Genomic DNA, 22,025 nt, shown 5'->3' with positions numbered 1-22,025 from the left:
TTCATTTTAGCATATTTTCCTTACCATGGTTCAGTCATCATCCCAGTTAAATTAAATAGTCCCTTCCTAGTAAAAGCAAATCATGCTTCTTAAACTACCTACATATAACCAGGTTTCTTCTTTTTTCCCAAAAAACAATCTTAAAGGAGCACAAAGAAAGATTATGGACATAGTTAACCCCTCAGGGCTGCTGATCACTCAGTAACAGGGCATGACTTCTTCCTATGCTCCAAACAGCACTCTATAATGCTTGGGTTGTACTCTTAAAACACTTGACACGCACTATAAAACAGGAAGATCTATAGACCAGCTATTCTATTTTCTTGAAGATAAACTCCTGGTAAAATTTCATAGCTGGCAAGCAATTCTCTACATCAGCTTTATACTTATATGCAACGTTCTCCTTGGTCACACAACATACTCCTGCCAATGTATTCATTTCTGCCATTTTATCTAACTAGCTTACCCTGCCTCACTTCTGTTTAGAATCTCCCTATCCTTCCCAGCTAATATTCCGTATCTCCTTCATTCTTCCATACAGACTTTCCTGATGTCTCCAAATTGGCACTCAAAAAATGTGCTGAATTGATGCCATAATATTTTAAGTGTCTTCCGGGTTAATTTATGGATAGCCGTAGCTTGCAAAATAGATTTGCCAAGACTGAAACATCTAACCTGCCATCAGTGTGACCTAGACAGGAGGCAAGGGGTTTATAGAGAAAAAATTCTAAGATAATGCTTGTTTTCTCTAAGAAGTCAGCAACCCATGGCTTCAGCTCATCTTGTATTACAGATTGAACAGTGTTTCTGAGAAATGATTTGTAGCTGCTAACTAGCTTTTTATACTTTTAAATGACTGTTTGGTTAAATGCAAAAGCAATATACTTTCTTCAAGTACAAAGCAGCCATTAGTCAACCCACTCTTGAGTTACATTTGGCCTTAAATTTTGACTTGCAATATTCACTTTTATTACTGCATGATAAATTGCAATCAGAAAATACACATCTTTTCCCCATAAACTCGGTCTCTTTTAAATGGATTTAGTAGTGCTTAATCGTATGTCCAAAGATAGCAAAGTCAACATTCCTTGAAGTAAACCACAAGAATGCTGGACAATTTCACAATGACCAGTAAGTTACTATTGTTACAACAGGAATTCATGCCAATACAGAGACAAAGTAGTTTTTCAACGGTTAAGAAGTCAATTAAAACTATACGCTCCTGTGTTGCCATAGCAACCCTATATAAGCGTCCTAGTTTCTTCTTGTAGGATATTAAAGAGAAGTGATGCTTTCACCAAAGATTACTGATATTGGGGCTTCATTATGATGATCATTTCTATATAATCAGCAGCCACTAAACATATAACAAACCAAGGGCAGGCATTTGGTCTAGCAATTCAGTTGTCAATTATGCCAAACATATCAGAGTGCCTGGGTTCTAGTCTTGGTCTGATCCTCACTCCAGCCTTCTGCTAATAGGCACCCTGGGAGGCAGCAGCTGATGCTCAAGTAGTTTGGTCCCTGTAATCCACATGGGAGACTTAGACTGGGGCCGTCTGGATGAGCAAACCAATGGATAGGAGCGCTTGAGTTCTTCTCTCTCTCTCACTCACTAGAACTCACTTGATGCAGACAGTATACTCTCAAACTTTAGAACTGTGAGATAAATAAGTCCCTTTTCTTCATTATGTTACCCAGTCTCAGGTATTTTATTATAATAATGTGATATCAGGGCAAGTGCTGTGGCATAGCAGGTAAAGCCGCTGCTTGCAGTACCAGCATCCCATATAGGTGCCGGTTTGAGTTCCAGCTGCTCCACTTCCAATCCAGCTCTCTGCTATGGCCTGGGAAAGCAGTGGAAGATGGCCCAAATCCTTGGGCCCTTTGCACCCATGTGGGATCCCCAGAGGAAGCTTATGGCTTTGGATTGGTGCAGCTGCAGCCGTTGCAGGGAACTGGAGAGTGAACCAGTGGATGGAGGACCTCTCTCTCTCTCTCTCTCTCTCTGCCTCTCCTCCTCTCTCTGTGTGTAACTCTGACTTTCAAATAAAATAAATAAATCTTAAAAAAATGCGATATCACTGCCGATTTCTTCTTTATAGACTTTCTTATGCAAATATTTACCCAAGTGATATTTGTACTAATAACAGGACAGTTCACAAAATAGCTGGTGGTCTTAGTAGGAGATGGTATTGACATTAAGTAAGAGGAAGGGAAGCTGGCTAGTAGTTTCTCAGTATCTACACCATGGCCAAGAAGTTCACATGGGTGACCTCACCTATGCCTCACATCACCTGAGTAGGCACACTTTATTCTGTAGTTTTCATGCAAAAAGGCTGAGGCTTAGAGAGATCAAATTTTTTGGCCATGTCACCCACCTGGAAAGGAGCAGCGCTATATTGGATTTCAGGGATGTCCAATGTGAAAGCAAAGGGGCCACCATGAGTATGTGTGGAGGAAAACGAAGGAAAATTTGAAATAATCCATTTAATGTAAGGAATTAATATTGTTTTTTCTTTTTGAAAATTCAGAAAGTCAAATTTCACTTTTAAAATGTCTGGAGCCAAATTTAATTAGATGACACCCTTTCTCCCAGGCATCTCACCCTTACCCCAGGCTCTCTCTTCTCCAGCTCTGTGCAAAACTGAAGGACTGAAATCTAGAACAAAAGCAAGTTCAGGGTTTAGCATTGAGCTGGATCATCTCCTCACACTGCTGCTTTGAGAATTATTTTCTACTCATTAATTATTGCCTACTAAATCAGGAAAAATATGTTATACAATAAAAAATAATACCCATAAATGTGTAGACTGGGCAGCATCTGATATTCAGACAGGACTGAACTGTTTTCTGTACATTTCTGCACTATTATTTTTTAAATCTTATTGAAAGGCTAAGAGACACAGAAAGAGAGAGACAGAGATCTCTCATCTGTTAGTTCACTCTCCAAATGTCCTCAACACCTGGTGCTGAGCCAGGCAGAAGCAAGGAGCCTGTTGTGGGGAAATTAGGCACAGGAGGCAATTCAAAGATGGTGCCTGCAGGGGAATTAGGCACACGTGGCAATTCAAAGATGGCGCCCAAAGGAAGTAAGGTGGGCAGTACCCAAGGTCGTTTACCACCAAAGCTGATTGGCCATGCAGCATCAGGGGAGGTGACAACTGATGAGTGTACAGACATATGGCTGGTCCTGTAAAATGTCGCCCTGTAAAATGACCTTTTAAGTAATTGGTTGGTCCTTCAGCCCTGCCCCAGTAATCATGTGGTCTTGTGCTTTAAAAGGCTTTGCTACATGCCAATAAACCAAGTTCTTGCTTGCTTGACTTGACTCCCCGCTGCGTCTGACTGTCTCCCGGATCGGGAGGCTGGGGAACGGGCAAGCGGCGCACTTAGCTTTCTTCGGACCCAGTCCATCCTTGTTCGGATGGACAAAGACCCTGCAGCCTGGAACCAAATTCTAGTCTCCTACTGGGTGCCAGGGACTCAACCACTTGAGCCATCACCTGATGGCTTACTAAATGTCTGCTCTATTATTTTATAATGAGAATAAATATAAATATTAAAAATTTTGAATCATATACATATGTTACATAAGGTGAGGTGGTCTGGAATCACCAGGCTATATTGTTTTAATTGAATGGGCAAATAATCCTGAAATAAACTTACAGCCTGCCCTGGTCAGCAAAGTATAGACTATTGCTCCCCTGAATACTCTTTTTCGCACTGCCTTTGATCATATGCCTCATCCTTCAAACATAAATAATATATCATATTAGCATTCAGCATTCTCTCCTTATGGCAATATGTTAGTCATTAGCATTTGTACACAGCCATATGAGAGCCTGTGAAGCTAGAGGCCCAGTGGGTAGTGTTATGGCATTTCCTTATGTTTCTCTCATAATTATATTAATTCAGGGTGCAGTAAAGAGGAGGTTAGTAATATTCCATTAATACAATAACCATCTTCCAAAAAAGCAGTCTCACTTCTCTGCAATGTATAAATAGAAAAGCCATTTTTAAAAGGCAAATGAAAAAAGGTTGTTATCATAATGAAATCTGACATGAGGACTATAATTAATGCAATGTAACCTTGTGTGGTCCTTAAGCTTCCATCTTCTAACATCACACTGGAAGTAATTTAAATAGTATTGGTAAAATTATGCTTTGATTGGAAATCAAGTTGGTGGCCATCAATTAGAAAATTTTTATAGTGCTAGGTTTTATTTGAAGTTGTTATACTAAAGATCCCTTTATGCTTTCTAATGTTATTTACCAACTTATCATTCTAAGCAGGAAAGAGATTAAAGAAGTGTCAATAGATTTAGAGACAATAAAAAGCATCAAAATAGGAGATGAAGAAGTGAAACTGAATGTGTTTGCTGATGACATATTCTTATATATATTCAGAAAAGTCTAAATCTACCAAAAAAGTTAGAATTGACAAACTCAATAAAGCTATAGGTTGCAAAATTAATACACAAAATCACTAGTCTATCTATAAGCTAACAACAAACTATCAAAACGAAAATTTAAAAATATCTCCATTATAATGGATACAAAAATACTGAGGAGTAAATCTAACCAAGGAGATGAAAGAATTATACATGTAAACCTATAAAACACTGATGAAAGAAACTGAAAAGGACACAAATAAATGGAAATATACTCCATGTTCATGAATTGGAAGAATTAACATTGCTAAAATATTCATAGAGCTCAAAGTGATATACAGATTCAACACAATCCTTATCAGAATTATAGTGTTATTTTTCACAGAAATAGAGAAACAATCTTATAGTCTGTATAGAACCACCAAAGTCCCCAAATATCCAAAGTGATCTTGAAAGAAAAAAAAAAAAAAGAGCAAAGTCAGAGGTGTCACATTGCCTGATTTCAAAATATACGAGAAAACCATAGTCATCAACATAGCGTGGTGCCAGCATAAAAACAGATTCATTGACCAATGAACAGGATACAAGGTCCAGAAACCAATTCACACACTTCACCTGATTTTCAACAAGGGTTCTAAGAATATACAGTGGGGAAAGGACAGTCTCTTTAAAAAATGCTGTTGGTGGGTGAGCATTGTGACACAGCAGGTTAAACCACCACTTGGGATGCCCACATCCCATATCATAGGGCCTGCCAATGAGTCCCAATTCCACTTCTACTCCAGCTCCCTGCTAATGTGCAACCTGGGAGACAGCATATTATTGATCTACTACTTGGGTCCCTGCTACCCACATGGGATACCCAGATAGATTTCTGGCTCCTGGCTTCTACCTGGCCTAGCTCAGCTTATATGGGCATTGGGAAAGTGAACCAATAGGTGGAAGATGGATTCCTCTCTCTCTGTCAGCCTTTTGAGTAAATAAAAATAAATAAATAGTATTAGGAAAATTGGATATACACATGCAGAAGAACAAAATTAGATTCTTTTCTCACACTACAAACAAAAGTCAACAGAAATTGATTAAAGACTTAAATATAAGACTTACAAAAACTTCGTGGAAAATGTATGTTATGAAAAAAAAACTGTGCATGGATTTCAAATCTTTTTTGCATCAAAATAAACACATCTATTAATTCCATTTTCACAAACTGAAGTATCTCGTACAATTATTTGTCAGTTATATGAAAATAGTCAATAGTGATAAAGATTTTAAAATGCTTTTCCATGTTTGGTATTTTTTGACCTCACAGTGTAAAGTGACAGGAATTATCATCTACTTGACAAGCTAAGGTCCAAATGTTGAGTGGCTTATCTGAGGTCATTCATTTCTGGAACCACAGTTTGAGACCTGATATGCTGATATTACAGAGCTACCTCTCTAATGCATGTATTTCAGGACAAAAGGAGTCTGAAAGGGCAAGCTCAAGCCTTGAGCTCTGGCCTCAGGCCCACCATCCACATGTGTGACTTTTGGCCAAACCTATTTAACCTCTCCGGTCTTCAGTTTCCTTTACTTCTAACAAGCAAACAAAATATGTTCCAAACTGTCAGGTAAATTACATGCTTATGTTAACATAATGATTTTCAGCAAAGCAGATCCTGATTTATGGAGAAAAGAGGGTCTAGTATTTCTTAGCTTTTTTACTTGTTTATTTATTTATTTTATTAGTTAAGAGGCAGATAGACAGAACCAGACATCTAATGGTTCACACTCCCCAAATGCCTACAATGGCCAGAAAGAGGCTGGACTGGGTGGAAGCCAGGGATCTGGAAGTCCACCTAGGTCTCCCACATGGATGGCAGGCACCCAATTATTTTAGCTATCACTGCTGTGCCTCAGGATCTGCATTAGCAGGAGGCAGGAATTGGGACCTGGAGCCAGAACCCAATGTGGGCTGCAGGCATCCTAGCTTGCATCCGATTGCTAGGCCAAATACCCACACCTGTGTTGAGTATTTTGAAAGTATATTCTACAATAGGATTAGCAAATTAAGTGTGTGTACCAAAGCTGACTTGCTGCCTACTTTTGTAAAGAAAGGTCTTACTGGGACACACCTGCACTCATTTACATATACTTGTGGCTATCTCCTCCTACCAGGACAAAACTGAGTAGGTGAGAGCAGGCCTTATAATTGAAAAAACCTAAGACATTTACTTTCCTACTTTTTACAGAAAAAAAAATTATCAACGCCTTGCTTGTTTGCAGCTTAGCTGAGTATTCTCCAGATCCCAAGCATTCAAGCTACCCTATTCTTTTTTTTTCTTCATTTATTAAACTTTTATTTAATGAATACAAATTTCCAAGGTACAGCTTATGGGTTACAATGGCTTCCCCCCTCCCATAACTTCCCTCCCACCCGCAACCCTCCCCTTTCCCGTTCCCTTTCCCCTTCCATTCACATCAAGATTCATTTTCAATTCTCTTTATATACAGAAGATCAGTTTAGTATATATTAGGTAAAGATTTCAACAGTTTGCCCCCATATAGCAACACAAAATGAAAAAAAAAAATACTGTTGGAGTACTAGTTATGGCATTAAATAACAGTGTATAGCACATTAAAGACAGAGATCCTACATAATATTTTTTTAAATTAATTAAAAAAATATGGAACGCTTCACAAATTTGCGTGTCATCCTTGTGCAGGGGCCATGCTAATCTTCTCTGTATCGTTCCAATTTTAGTATATGTGCTGCTGAAGCGAGCACAAGCTACCCTATTCTTAAATACTATCTAGTTAATCTTTTTAATGAACTGCAAAAACAAGAACCATTATAACTCCTTTTTCTAGAGACTCATGTATTTATCCAAGCTTCCCCAGCTAATAAACTAGGATCAGAACCCTGGTCCTTTGGACAAAGCCAATTTGCTGGACCACAACACTAACACCTTTCTATCACAGGACAGTGATCTGGCACAATGAAGGCTTTAGAGAACTCATTCCATCACTTTGGGGGCAGTAAGACAAGAGGAAAACATCAAGGCTTAGCGCCCCTACTTCATCCATTAAGATAAGAGAAGATAAAACTACATTAAAGTCGACAAATAATTTAAATGCCACTTACAGATTACAGGCAACTAAATGAAAAGAGACTTCCAACTAAGATGATATCAACGGGAAAGCAAGATGAAAATGGAGACAGATGAGCAATGGAGAGACAGGGATACAATACCAGAAAGGGAGAAGAGACCAGAGATTCTGCCTCAAATGAAAAACCTTGATCTCTGCCTCCCACCTCATCTTCCCCCCTTCTGTGTTCCCTGCTAGACCTTCTGCTGTTATACAGAGTTCCAGTGATGAGAAGATAGGCATTCTTTCAATTATTAGGAAAAAAGTAAAACATGTCCAATCATTCCACAGGGAAAGCCTTTCAAAGTGACACTTGGTCACGTATTTTACTTCAGTTCAAATCTGCAGAGACTTCCACGTTTCAGGCCCTCAGTCTGGTACTGCAGAAGGCTGGGCAAGTCCCAGTCTGTGCAAAAATGTAGCTCCCTGATCCTCTAATCCCAGTCACTACTCTGCGCTTTTACCTGCCGCTCTGCCTTAGCTCTTCTGCAAAATTGGGTTTGTGCATTTGTTTTCAAGCGCTTCCCATTTTTTATCCTCAGCATACATTTTTGCTGGGTTTTGCACGAGAAGAATGAAAATTCTATTCAGGCTTTCTGTAAATGATTGCTTTGTCATTTTCCTTGTTTTCCTAACAAGTCTCAGGTTTTGTCAAGCTTTGCTTTTCTAAAATAGAACTACTTCAGAACACAAGGAGTTGGGTTGCCCCTCCTTTTCCTATCTGTATCATTTTGATGTATAAAATGTTAAAGAAATACAGCAAAGGTCCTGGGCTTAGGGAAAATAATTAAAAAAAAAAAACTACTTTGTGAAATGTAGCATGCAGTTGTTAAAGTCTGAAAACCCTGGCATGCATTGCCCAGCTAGTGGGAGAAGCAGGGAAAGACAGGTACTTAGGGTTTGTTTTAACCATCCAAGGGTCTGGGTACCCTCTGCCCTGGAGTCTGACTTCTCCAGCTTACCAGAGTCACATTCAAGCATTTAACAGGCTTCTTTTGCTGCTGTTTTTTTTTTTTTTTTTTCCTATTTTGTTCCCTCTTTATTTTTACACTGAGGGTTTTTTTGTTTGTTTGTTTGTTTGATTGATTGCTTGTTTTTTTATTTTTTTCTTAACCAGCCAATTTTAAAAAATCTGAAGGTGTCAACTTAAACAACAGGCAGTCTCAACTTTGGAGGTGGGGCTCTTCAAAGATGAGTGATTTTGACACTCCAGTCAGTCCACAGAGGGGGTGCACCTCCAGGCAGCAGGTCCCCCTCCAGGTACACACACTCATGTGAACCACTTCCTGGCCCTTGGACACTTTCCAGTGTCTACCCCCTGCAGTGCTGTGGCATCTACAAATATCTGCCAGTCACCATGGAGCGGTCTTGCAGCTGACCCACGGTGGCAGAGACCTGCTGAAGAAGGGTCCTGAGAGATGGTAGAAACGGCCTGTGTTAGCTCTGTAGTTACTGGTCTGCCGGTGGTCTAGCCACTAGGCTGGCGGGCAGCAGGGAACACAGACAAGTGCACTCCCACTGAAAATTCAGTCTTGCCTACAGAGTAGTAGAGTCATTTCTCGCCTGGACTCCCAGAATAGCAGATCAAGAATGGTTGTGCCTCATTTAAGGACCACAGTTAAAGATCTGCTCATTTAATTCCATTCTGCCTCCCCCCAAGTACAATGGAAAACAGAACAGAATGAAAACGAAAGCCAGAACTGAACTGTGGACATGAGTTTTCCCATATCTATACCAAGACAGCGTGGAAAACATGTCATAAACACCCTGTGGAGACATGTATCCCATTTATTAAGCTGACAATCCACTAAGCAGTATTAGAGAAAAAAATGCGACTTCTCTAAATGTCCAACATCCACTACAAGCCTGTTAATATCTTATTCCGAGAGCATTTAGGCTTAGTTCCCATGCTGCACATTTCTATGTGGGGGGAGGGACTTTCTGGGAAAACAAAGACAAAAGCCTGGGTAGGTTTCAAAACTATTTGTTTCATTTTAATTGATTTTTCTACATCCAAGAAAAATGAAAAGCTCAGATTATAAATACATAGAAACTGCTCATGGGTAATAAAGCACATGATGAAATGTCCAAGACCAACATCTGGAAACATTACACAGCAATTAAATTTTAAATAATGGCAAAAACATAGCTGGGGCAGCCCAGCTAATCAATTATATTAACTTTTTAATTCTTACTTATTTCATGACTTTATCAATATAATCAAGCTTATTGGGTAGCTTCATAATTATAAAATTGTTTATAATGCTTTAAGTGTTATTTTTAGAATCGGTTTCACATAACAAATAACTGGATAATAATTAATACTCTGACTTACACATCGCTTTCACATCTCAAGCTATATTTTAATTTTCTACCTCAGACTTGAAACCATCCTTTGATGGAGACAAATTCAGCTGGGAAACATGTTTTATTAGGTAGGCCTTATTTTTTCCCCAATTTTATTTATTTATTTATTTATTTATTTATTTGTGGGGGCTGGGGAGTAGAGGAAAGAGAGAGAGACAGAGAGAGACAGAGAGACAGAGAGAAACTGTTTCACTTCCCCAAATATACTGCACAACTCAGCTGAAGCCAGGAGCTGAGAATTCAATCAGGATTTCCCATTGTGGTTGTCAGGGAACCAACTACTTGAACCATCACTTGCTACTCTCAGGTGCTCATTAGCAGGAAGCTGGAATCAAGACCAGAGCCAGGAGATTTGATGCTTTTAAAAAGCGGCTTGTGAGTTAGTGGGAGGGGCCTATGTTCCTCAGTTGTGTCTTAGTAGACAAGTCTCTGCTATCTTATCTACCCAGACAAAATAACCCCCACCTTTGAAGGTATCTCTCATTTATAAATTGGTTTGGTCCCCGGTCCTCCAATGAAGCCTAGGCAACCAGGAGGACACAAAAAGGGTAGATGGTGAGCTAGTTGACAAACCATAGACTCAAAGGATATATAAGAACTGGGATTGATCAGCCAACAGATAAACAAGCAACCTCTTAAGATTTTAATGGGTTTTCACTCTCAAAGTGTGAATGGGCCTCATCAGTAAGACCCAGAAATGTGTCAGAAATTTAAAGTGTCAGGCCTATCCTGAAACCTACTGAATCAGAGATTCTCCCATGGGGTACACTAACTTGTATTTTACCATCCAGTTTATTCTGCTACATACAACGTTGGAGATTCATTGTTCCCAATGCAAAGAAAACCCACAAAGACAAATATCTAAAAAAGAGAAGCTGATATTGTGGCGCAGCAGGTTAAGCCACAACCTGCCATGCCTGAATTCCCTATCAGTGTGCCCGTTTGAGTCCTGGCTGCTTTGCTGCAGATCCAGCTTCCTGCTAATGCATCTGGGAAAGCAGCAAAAGGTGACCCAAGTAGTTGGCCACTGCCAACCATGTGGGAGACCTGGGTGGAATTCCTGGCTCTGGGTTTCAATCTTGCCCAGCACCAACTGTCATGGCACTTTTGGGAACGAATCAACAGATGGAAGATTTTTCAGTCTTTTACTCTCTCTCTCAGTCACTTTGTCTTTCAAACAGATGAAATAAATCAAATATATATATATATATATGAGAGAGATAAAATGTGTAGTGTGTGCATTTTATATATATACACATGTAGTGTATATGTATATATATTTATGTGTATATATACATATTTTATATTTATAGATATTTATTTAAGATAGCTCTGCTTATAGTAAGAACCTCTGATCAAATCTTTACTGACCCCAAATTAAATGGCAAGTGTACTGGGAAGAGGAGTGAGTTCCCTGACAATTAATGTATCACCTTGACACCAGAAAGGATTCTGAAGTCACTGATACTTTTAATTGGATGAACTCAAAGAACTTTTTGACCAAATGAGGCAACAATTCTAGGACTCTAAATTGTCAAAGATCTGAGTTCCATCAGAGGAAAAAGTACGATCACAACAGCACTGCCAGCTCCCATACCAATGGGTCTGCATAAAAAATAATCTTTAAAAATGTTCTTATAATTGTATCTACAAATCACATTGAATCTTTTAAAAACTAATTAAAATTAAAGTGAAATTGTTTAAAAAGCATTTGTCCTGAACACATGCAAACTTTTTTCCCTACCATTACTCCCCAAATAATAGAGTATAATAACTATTTTAGTAGCTCTTACATTGCATTAGGTATTGTAAGTAATCTAGAAACAATGAATGTCCATGAGAGGACCAGAGGAGATGCAATGGTTACCTGCAAATGCTATGCCATTTTATGAGATTTGAGAGCATGTGCAGATTGTGGTATCTGTCATGGAGGGGTGGGGTCCTGAAACCAGTTCTGTGAATACCAAGGGATGACTGTACAAGGCTTCATGCCTTAGAACTGTTAGTCATAAAAACTGTAACAAACTGAATAAAAGTGAATGCACTGGGAGAATATCTAACAGGGCTGCTAACAACCTGTTAACTCCACAGCCCCACGAAACTGCTTTTAAAAGCATTTTCCCTTTCTCATAAATTGTCAGAAGACCCAGAAAAAAAAATTGTAAGTATAGGCAGAGACTATTTGGGTCAAAGAGAGATAAAACTGGTAATATATCAACATTGAGTGATTCTGAAGGTTGAACTAATGAAGCCTGCAGCCATCATCTTACTGAGCCATTTGGAGGGAATCAGAGCATTTATAGAAACAAATTAATCAACGCTCTAAACAGTTGAGAACTTTGCATATGCATGATTACTGATAAATGCTAAGAATTAAAAAGCCTGCATCCCTATTCACAAGGGCTGGAGACACTTATGAAGGGACTCACTGGGCCTAGCTGGCTTGGGTACAGAAACCCAGCCCAGGCTGCACAGGGGCTCCTCAGTTCATGAGTTTTCATAAAAGGAATCTAATGATTGTCATCACCATGACTTTTTTTTTTTTTTTGACATGCAGAGACAGTGAGAAAGATACAGAAAGAAAGGTCTTCCTTTTTCTGTTGGTTCACCCCCTCAAATGGCTGTCACGGCTGGCGCGCCGCACCAATCCGAAGCCAGGAGCTTCCTCCTGGTCTCCCATGTGGGTGCAGGGTGCAAGGACCTGGACCATCCTCCCCTGCACTCCCAGGCCACAGCAGAGAGCTGGCCTGGAAGAGGAGCAACTGGGACAGAATCCAGTGCCCCAACCGGGACTAGAACCCAGGGTGCCTGCGCCGCAGATGGAGGATTAGCCTAGTGAACTGCGGAGCCGGCCAACCACAACTTTTTTTTATTATAATAATCATTCATATGAATATTAACCAGGTAGTACACTGATGTTTTCATTAAAGGGATATAATTCCGTATCAGTATTCTCAATTGACCTACAGTTATCTCCTTAAGATGCTGAACCAAGGAATTCCACTGAAAGTTTTACAAGGAGAAAATCTGACTATGTATCCCTGATTTGCCTATTATGATCAACAGTCTGGTGCCCAGAGAGCAATCTAAGGTAAACCAACTGGTAATTAGCCTCCTACTACCTTTATTTTCCCTTATTTACTATAGGTTATAGAGACAAATTCAAACTTAAACTGGATCCCAGGGATCACAGGGGCAATCAAAGGTGAGATGAAATCCAATCTATACCACCTACACCTATTGTCTCAGAAAATCAGATTTTGCATCTATATAAAAGGGATATTCCTAATAGTGATTCCACATGATCGATGTGACACAATGAGAGTTTGGTCAGTACCCAACAGATGTTACCTATTTTCAAAAAGTTTTTGAAGTCTGCTAATCCCAATTTGACCCAATACAAACACTAGTGACTTTCTATTTGCAAACTGGACTTGCCTAGTCCGTAAAAAATTCTGAAAGTTTGGAAATTCATCAGGAGCTAACAGATATGACCTGGTATCCTCCTAGGTGAATGTTCTGGTACTGGAACTCCCACTAAGCTGTAACTGTTACTCTTTTCTTTCCTTCCATAGCTGACTTGGCTTAGACAGTCTCCCTACTATTGTCAGCTCCTGCCATCAGGCCTCCCTCTCCACCGAAAAAACCTACACTTTCTCGGTCAACTTTCTACTTACACATCTCAGGTCTCTGTGATAGGAACGAAAACAATTATCTTCGTAAGCATCCCTGGAGTTACTCAACAGTCAGGTCATAACTGGCTTAGCTGACAGGTTATGAGTTAATCTCTCCCCTTTCCCTATTTCTCTCCTCCTCTCATGCCACAAAACGAAAGCAACTCCTGTAAGCGTGTTTGCATGCATTAACAAGGCATATGGTCAATACTGTTACTGGAGTTCACTGTTATCTACTGTGAAATCCCAAGAACGGAGATACATAAAGCACACCCTCCATTTTTCCAGAAAGCATGAGGTTGCATGCTATGAAGAAGCCGTCTGGAAAATGACTGCTCATAGAGCTTTCAGCAAGAAACGTGCCTATCTAGTTCTTGGCCCAAATGGTACATGAAGTCTAAATTTCTTTTCTTTTCTTTTTTTTTTTTCTTTTTTCTTTTTTTTTTTTTTTTTTTGACAGGCAGAGTGGATAGTGAGAGAGAGAGAGACAGAGAGAAAGGTCTTCCTTTTTGCCGTTGGTTCACCCTCCAATGGCCGCTGCAGCCAGCGCATCTCGCTGATCCGAAGCCAGGAGCCAGGTGCTTCTCCTGGTCTCCCATGCGGGTGCAGGGCCCAAGGACTTGGGCCATCCTCCACTGCCTTCCCAGGCCACAGCAGAGAGCTGACCTGGAAGAGGGGCAACCGGGATAGAATCCGGCGCTCCGACCAGGACTAGAACCCGGTGTGCCGGCGCCACAAGGCGGAGGATTAGCCTGTTAATTTACTAAATTTCAACAGTTCACATTTCTTGAATGACCATACCCTGCAAAACTCCTACATTCTTCAGTGACCATACCCTGCAAAACTACTACAATGTTCATTGGCTTGCTTATAACAGAAGATAAATCAGAATTCAGGAGCCCAAATAACACAGATACCACTTGCAATGTATTTCCAGGATCAAATCCCAGACAACTCAAATACATTTGGAGTAAGATAAATACTAAAATATTGAAATATACAATTCGTTATTAACAGTCGAAGCCTTTTAAGCTGGATTTCAGTAGAATCTGCTTTACAATCTTGGTCCTGCATTGTCTTTCAGAAAAACAGACCAGCCTTCAAATATTTGTATTGGATGGCTAAAATTGAGGGGAAAAACGTACCAAAAATAGCTTGATGCAAGCCTTCTGTCAAGATCTGAAGAGTTTACATCACTCTCAAAATATTGTCTGTCAACCAACCCAAGAGAATATGACTTTAACATATGTTCCCCTCAATGACCAGGCAGTGGCTTAGCTGTACTTGAGTTCTGTATGGTTCCTTGACTTTCAAGGCAATGTAACTCTTGACCTTTGTTATTATTTATCTGTTTCAATTGCCTGTGGAGAGGAGCGAACAATAAAGAATAGGAAAAAGTCAACTGTAGATGTGTACCCAGAAGCGTGATGTACAGGGATGGTTCAATTTTGCTGTAGACATTTCCATTTTATCCATGGAAGGTTTACTATCTAAGCCGAACAATACCGCATATGCCAAACTATCTCAGTTGGAGCTGGCTCCTGTTCTGGAGCAGTATTAACAAGTGATTAACACAGAACCCACATCAAATTAACCATACATTTTCTTTTCAGGAGAAAAGTAAACTGGCTGTCAAAGAGAAACATTCCTATGTGATAAGAGATTAACTGTATCAATAATGAAATCATGAACAGTTTTTACCTAATACTGAAGCCATCACACAAGCATCCATGGCTCTGTCTCAAGTACACCATACATTTGCTTTTCACAAAAGTCATGTGAGATCCTATCAACTTCCATGTTCCCATTTTATAGCCTACTACTCTGAGGCTCCTCAGACTTAAAGAAAAAGTCAAACACATGTGTATGTAAACCTACAGTGGGATTCTCTTCTTGTTGCTATTTACCACTTAGAACAGACAAGATTATATGAGAATATTTCATATTTCCATGATTTATGTAAGCAAGTAGGATCTTCTATTCAGAGCAGGCAGAGATGGTGTTTCACTTTACCAATTCCTTGTGGACTGATCGCCATACCCAGTTCAAGTGTATGCACAGAGCCAGCCCCAACAAGGAGAATGAACCAGCTCTAGTAATGAACAATGACACCAGTGCCCAGCACTGCTGGAATGATTCAAACAATGCAGACGGCTGCATCCCTTTTGAAGCTATATTGCTTCAGGAACTGTTGGGTAGTTGTCCCATATGTACGGCAGAAACAGTTTTTATTTTTTTTTAAATATGAGAATTATGGAAATGTTACTTCCATTAAAGATAGGAACTCAATTCTCAAAAGGCAGCCAGAAGGAGAATTGGACTAAAATTTATCAAATGCCAGCTTTGTCTCAGGCACATAACAACTGCTGTCCAATTCAGCCCTTCCAACACACCGGTTAGAAGCGTTATGCAGCCCTATTTACACATAAGTAAACAGAAGAAACTGTTTTGCCTAATGTCACACAAATCGCTGGTGGTAGAAGCAGGAGTGACACAGATTATCTGAATCCTGGCTATAAAATGTGTGTCTATTCGGGAAGGTCTGCACATTGCTCTCCTGGTTTCTCTTTTCTCAAAAACACTGACAGAGATGTGACTTGTTTCTGTGGAATTTTATTACTCATCTTCTTTTTCTTCTTTAGCCCATGGGATTATTCTCCTATAACTAAAGATTACCCCAGAATAGCTGCTAATTGCCACAAATGTGAGACTACTTTTTCCACAAGAGGAGGCTGGGAATGAGAGATGGCCACATGTCCTGGGTAGTGTGTTGCCCATTACAACACAGAGGTCACAAATCCCAGGACGTGTGAGTACAGGAGACAGAAGGAGCAGGTGCGTTGCTCTCCCCTCCCAAGGGAACAATTCCCATTAGAGCTGCTTCAGAGATCACTTAATATAAGGTAGAAGTGGCCCAGGATAGGAACCATGTGGAATAGATGAACGCTTGTTTTACATACCTTAAATCAACAATGGAGTGGCTGACAAGATATTAAATAAAAGCCCCATGTGAATAGGAACGCAAAAAGAAATTATAAAATCAAGTTTCATGAAGACAGAGGATAAAAAGAGATAGCAATTAATATTTATGGACTACCAGCAGTGTTTCTAAGTTTAGTACATATGCTGTTTCATTAACCCTTATGAGACACATAAAATTATCACATGTACACAGACAATGCACTAAGGGGGGCAAATGAAGTCCCCAGGAATCCCCTAACACAATATTTCACATTGTCCCTCTAAATCATGCTGATCATTTGGAAAGCAGATGACCAATGGGTGATACAAACATACACATCTACTTACAACAAATATCACATAAGCAGTAAGTGACAAGCAAGAAACAGGCTAGACATTTTCAATATAGGCACACTCTTGCTTAACTATACCAACCACTGAATTATGCTTTCACTATACCAACCAAAGCACTTTATGTAACTGCAACAAACCAATAAAAGGCAGTGCAATTATTCATGTTCAAAAAAAGCTAACAACTTTGTCTGCTTTGAAGCAGTGAAACCCACCCATCAGATCCATTTCAAATAATCCACATTAATAAGCAATGGATGGCAGGTGCTGCAGCTCACTTGACTAATCCACCACCTGCGGTGCTGGCACCCGGGATTCTAGTCCTGGTTAGGGCACTGGTTCTGCCTCGGTTGCTCCTCTTCCAGTCCAGCTCTCTGCTGTGGCCTGGGAGGGCAGTGGAGGATGGCCCAAGTGCTTGGGCCATGCACCCGCATGGGAGACTAGGAAGAAGCACCTGGCTCCTGGCTTTGGATAGGTGCAGCGCGCTGGCTGTAGTGGCCATTTGGGGGGTGAACCAACGGAAGGAAGACCTTTCTCTCTGTCTCTCTCTCTCACTGTCTAACTCCGTCAAAAAAAAAAATAAGCAATGGATGACATACTGAATTTGCTGTAACTGCCCTGTCTCATCCTTATTCCTCTCATGAGGGTTTAGTGTCTTCTCCCTGCTTCCTAAATGCATCGCTTCATGCCTCAACTCCAGAAGCTTTTGCTTCTGCAACCACTGGAGTAGTAGGTTACTGAACTGATGATGCCTTGTATTGAGTTCCTGTCATGCATTACATTTCTGTTTGGGGAGCCACCCTGGTCTTTGTGGACTTAAAAAGAGGAATCTCACATTTTATTCCTTATATTTGAAACCTCTTGCACTAGGTCAGTCCCTGATTCTTCCTTGAGAAATAGATTATTGCTATAAAATTTCCTGCTGTAACTGTCTTTTCTTACCATCTCTAATGCATTACCATGTTCACTGGCCCTTCTCTGAACTTAGCTGAACACAACTAAGAAATGCCCAATACGACTCTGCTCTGGAACCACACCTTAAACCCTGTGGATTCATAAACGAAAGGGGGTAGCAGTCAGAAACATGTTTTCCCACTGTTCTTTCTCTACACCTGTGCCTTACCCTCTTCTCTCTCTGGTTCCACAACCATATTCTAAACCCCAAGATGCGAGAGGATCATGTGAGCCCGCCATGGGAACCTGGGCACCATCCACGCTGATTGCCTGATATGTAAAACAGTTCTCAGTGCCAATGCTGTGGCCTAGCAGGTAAGCCCATCACCTGCAGTGCCAACATCCCATACTGGTACCATTTTGAGTCCCAGCTGCTCCACTTCTGATCCAGCTCCCTGCTAATATGCCTGGGGAAACAGCAGCAGATGGTCCAAGTGCTCGGGCCCCTGTACCGGGAGGCTCCTGGCTTCAGCCTGGTCTAACTCCAGCAGCTGCAGCCATTGGGGGAGTGAACTAGGAGATGAAAGATTTCTCTCTCTCTCGTTCACTCTCGCTTTCACTCCGCAACACTGACTTTCAATAAATAAATAAATCTTTTTTAAAAAAAAGACATTTCTCCTTTTTTGTTTGCTTGCTCAAGAGTCAAATGTCAGCTAGGAGATGGGCACCACTATATACTAAAGCATCAATTAATGCAATAATTACACACAAATAGCTTCATTCAAGGAATACAAAGCTATGAAATAATAGGTTAATCCTGTAGTGAATTTTTGTTTCAATATCCCTCACCAGAATATTCTTGGATGAATTAGGTAAGAGCTACCTGGAAAGCTTGATAAAATGCATATTCCTTGGCCTCATAACAAGTGATTCAAAGTATGTGTTGATGGGGTATGACAGTGTGCTTTTAAAAAATTATTTATTTACTTTAAAGGCAGAGTAACAAAGAAAGAGAGAGAAAGAGATCAAGAGTACGCGTGTGAGATAGATGGATCATCCATCTGCTGGTTCAATGCCCAGATGTCCACAAGAACAAGGTTGAACAAGGCTGAAAGGAGGGGACAGAAACTCCACCCATGTCTCCCACATTCCACATCCACCACAGGGACCCAGGAGTTTGGGCCATCTTCCACTACCTTCCTAGGCACATCAGCAGGAGGCAAAGTAGCTAGGACTTGAACCAGTACTCTGATATGGGATACAGGCATCCCAAGGAGCACCTTAATTTGTTGTGTGAAACCACCTACTCCAACAGTATGCTTTTTAGATATGTTCCTTTTCATTAGGAATAATAAAGTGTGAGAGCCCCAGATTGGTAAGTGTTAATGAGAAAGCAAGAGCAACTGGGAAAACTCACGCAGGAAGACATCTCTCAAGAGGGAGACAAAGGACAGGGGCGGGACATCAGTACCAAGCCCATTGCATTGGCACCTTAAAGTGTTCACACATATCAAAGAGTGTCTTGTCTCAAAGACAAAAATACTTCTCCAGAAGATCTGTTATTTGCCTAATTATGCCTTTTTGTTTCAGCAGTAGTAATTTGCAATAAAAGTGGCTTGAAAAAATACCAGCATTTTATGATGATTTGGTAGAATTATACAACTTACAGAACCTAGAATCCCTGAGTGATTTCTTCTCAATTTTAGGTAAAATTGAGAATAGATACTACAAAGCTACTTAGTAGAAATCAAAAGTTCTGTAATAGACCAACATTGTGATTCACCATCATTGAATCAAAAAGTAAGACCAGGATCTAGGCAGGGTTTTTGCCATATGATGTGTTCCTTCTTTCTTTCCAAGTGCACAAGCTGCAGGTACAAAAAGGCACACATCTCTACTGCTCTGCCTCATACAGTCTACAAGTCCAAGGACAGACACAACTTCTCTAGCTCAGCCCAGAGTGACGGCCCACAGACCTGGAATGTGTTCATCAACGAGTCATGAATCAAGCACATTTACAATCGGAGAAATGTGGAGCAGTCAGTCTCCCGAATCACTGAAAGAACAGGGGGGGCCGTGAAGTATAAAGTCACTCGATTAAGCACCCACAGAACACAAGATAGCAACACACTAATGTCTACAGACAGGAACCTCAAACCTCTTCATTCCAGTAAATGCCACTTTTCAGGAAGACATTTTTGTTTTCTTAGAAATGGAGAGACATCCTTTGACTTGTTCCTCATAGTATCACACTTATACAAAAATATGAAGGTTTTCCAAAAAATTCATGGACACTGTATATCGTGAGAAAAATATTGCATGAATTTTAAAAATCATTGCACTAAACTTTCCTTTAATCCCATTTCCATGAATTTTTTGAAGTACCATCATGTACGCTTCTATATTTTATTTAAAGATTAAATATATATGTATTTACTGAGAAGAAAAAAAATTAGAGGATATATCACCACGCAATTGTGAACAAGTAAGCAAGGGTGATAATACACAGTGTTCCATATTTTTAGTTATTTTGAAAACTAACTTACAGAAACATTACCAGTGTACAACAGTGCCCATCTAATGTTAGAGTGAAGTCTGAAGGTGAGAGATAGACTGGCACTGTTTTATGTCAGCTGACGACAGAACTCAAATTATTTCTATGTTTTAATTTTTTGAAGGCAGCATGATAAAATGAATAAAAACCACTGACAAACAAAATTACATCAGGTGAATATAAAGACATTTTGTCCAAATTTCAATCAGTGGACAGTTTAGTTTGCTTCATGCATATAATTATTTTGCTTCATGCATATAATTATTCAGTCCTCTGCTCCAGCAGTGTTTAGAAGATTTCCTAAGTGGCTAAGAAAAATAAACAATAATTTTTAAATCAGGTAAAAAGTGAAAATTATCTTGAGATTTGAAGTGAGGAGGAAAACAAGGAAATCAGGTGTGACTGGAGGAATACAGTTAACCAGGGAGATGAATCTTCACAGAAAAAAACAGAATTCATAAAAGTCAAAATACACACTGGCAATACTCAACAAGTCTGCCACAAGCACCCCTCATGTCTTACCCTGATGAATCTGCTTCTTATTAGTTTACCAAAAATGTTTCATTATTGCCCCAAAATTTCTATTTCTGAGTTAGCTGCTAAGTCATATTTGTATAAGAACTGAAAATCTTATTAAAACACAAATATGGTAGCAAAAATATTACTGCATATGGAAAATATTCATAGATTAACTCATGAATCCAGCGATTCGTCTAAACATAAATATCTGAAATATTGTTCTGGCAGTTGCACACTATCATCCTTCAAATATGAAGGATTTTAATCTAAGGTCGAAGCAAGTTTTTAATTCTTCTATAACTCATTTTGAAAATGGTACTTTCCCAGTATTCTCCTGAGTGGAATCTGGAGGGGGAAGAACAGATGATCCTGATGGCACAGCACTGCTCAGTTTTATACAGAGTTAGTCCTTTGGAGGATGTTATTTCAGAATATTATTAGTGTATCTATTCTCTCCTTAAAGACTTAACAGTAGTGTTATTGTCATAATATTTAGAAAGCTTGATGCTTCCCAAAGAAAAAATAATAATAATGTAGTTTACAGGCAGGACAATGAGGATGTAGCAGTAAGCATTATTAATAAGCTACTTGTAACTAGTCAGTTCACCACAATTAAAGCAACATATACCACCACAATCCTACCATTCTAATGTAACTAGTTACATCAAGTACAAGGAAATTAGAATCTTTCATGTGGTATAATGTCATTAAGCACAAATATATTGAGGCATGATCATGTCATCTATAAAGTTAATGTTCTACGTGTTCCATGTTCGCTCAGTAAATTAATGACTTTGGTGCAGCTTAAATGCAAATTAATAACCAGAAACAAAAAGGTACTGCTGAAACTGCAGTTATGCATGGAATGGCCATTTTGCTCAATGAGAAACCATATTTCAGGAGCTTGCTAATTAGAGGCGGTATCTGCAATACAGTGTTGCTGCTTTCCAAGCAGAAAATACCCAGAGTTACCAGAAAAATATATTTCCACATGACCTTGGATTTTCCTGATACAAATTTCATTTGAATTTAGAACTATACTTCAGATCTATAATAAAGTACATTGTCTGCAGCATCATTCTAACAATAGTGTGAATAGAGAACAAGAAGGCAACAGAAATTGGTACTTGCTATGATTTCAATAGGATATGACTCCTGACCTCATGCAAATGTTTAATC

The 22,025-nt window shown here is 39.6% G+C and overlaps 1 protein-coding gene and 1 non-coding gene across 4 annotated transcripts in view; both read right to left on the bottom strand.

The window, feature by feature from the left end:
- The window catches only part of NRG3 (neuregulin 3), a 1,158,196-nt gene that overhangs the window by 849,802 nt on the left and 286,369 nt on the right, over positions 1 to 22,025 (bottom strand). The gene's annotated exons all lie outside the window — the stretch shown is intronic.
- Positions 7,058 to 7,164, bottom strand: LOC133776476 (U6 spliceosomal RNA). Its single transcript, XR_009868406.1, has one exon. It is a non-coding gene; the product is annotated as a U6 spliceosomal RNA (small nuclear RNA).

This window comes from Lepus europaeus, chromosome 17 (genome assembly GCF_033115175.1).
Source record: "Lepus europaeus isolate LE1 chromosome 17, mLepTim1.pri, whole genome shotgun sequence".
Taxonomy (NCBI): domain Eukaryota; kingdom Metazoa; phylum Chordata; class Mammalia; order Lagomorpha; family Leporidae; genus Lepus; species Lepus europaeus.
The sequence above is the reverse complement of the archived record's forward strand: the minus strand, read 5'-3'. Positions and strand labels throughout refer to the sequence as shown.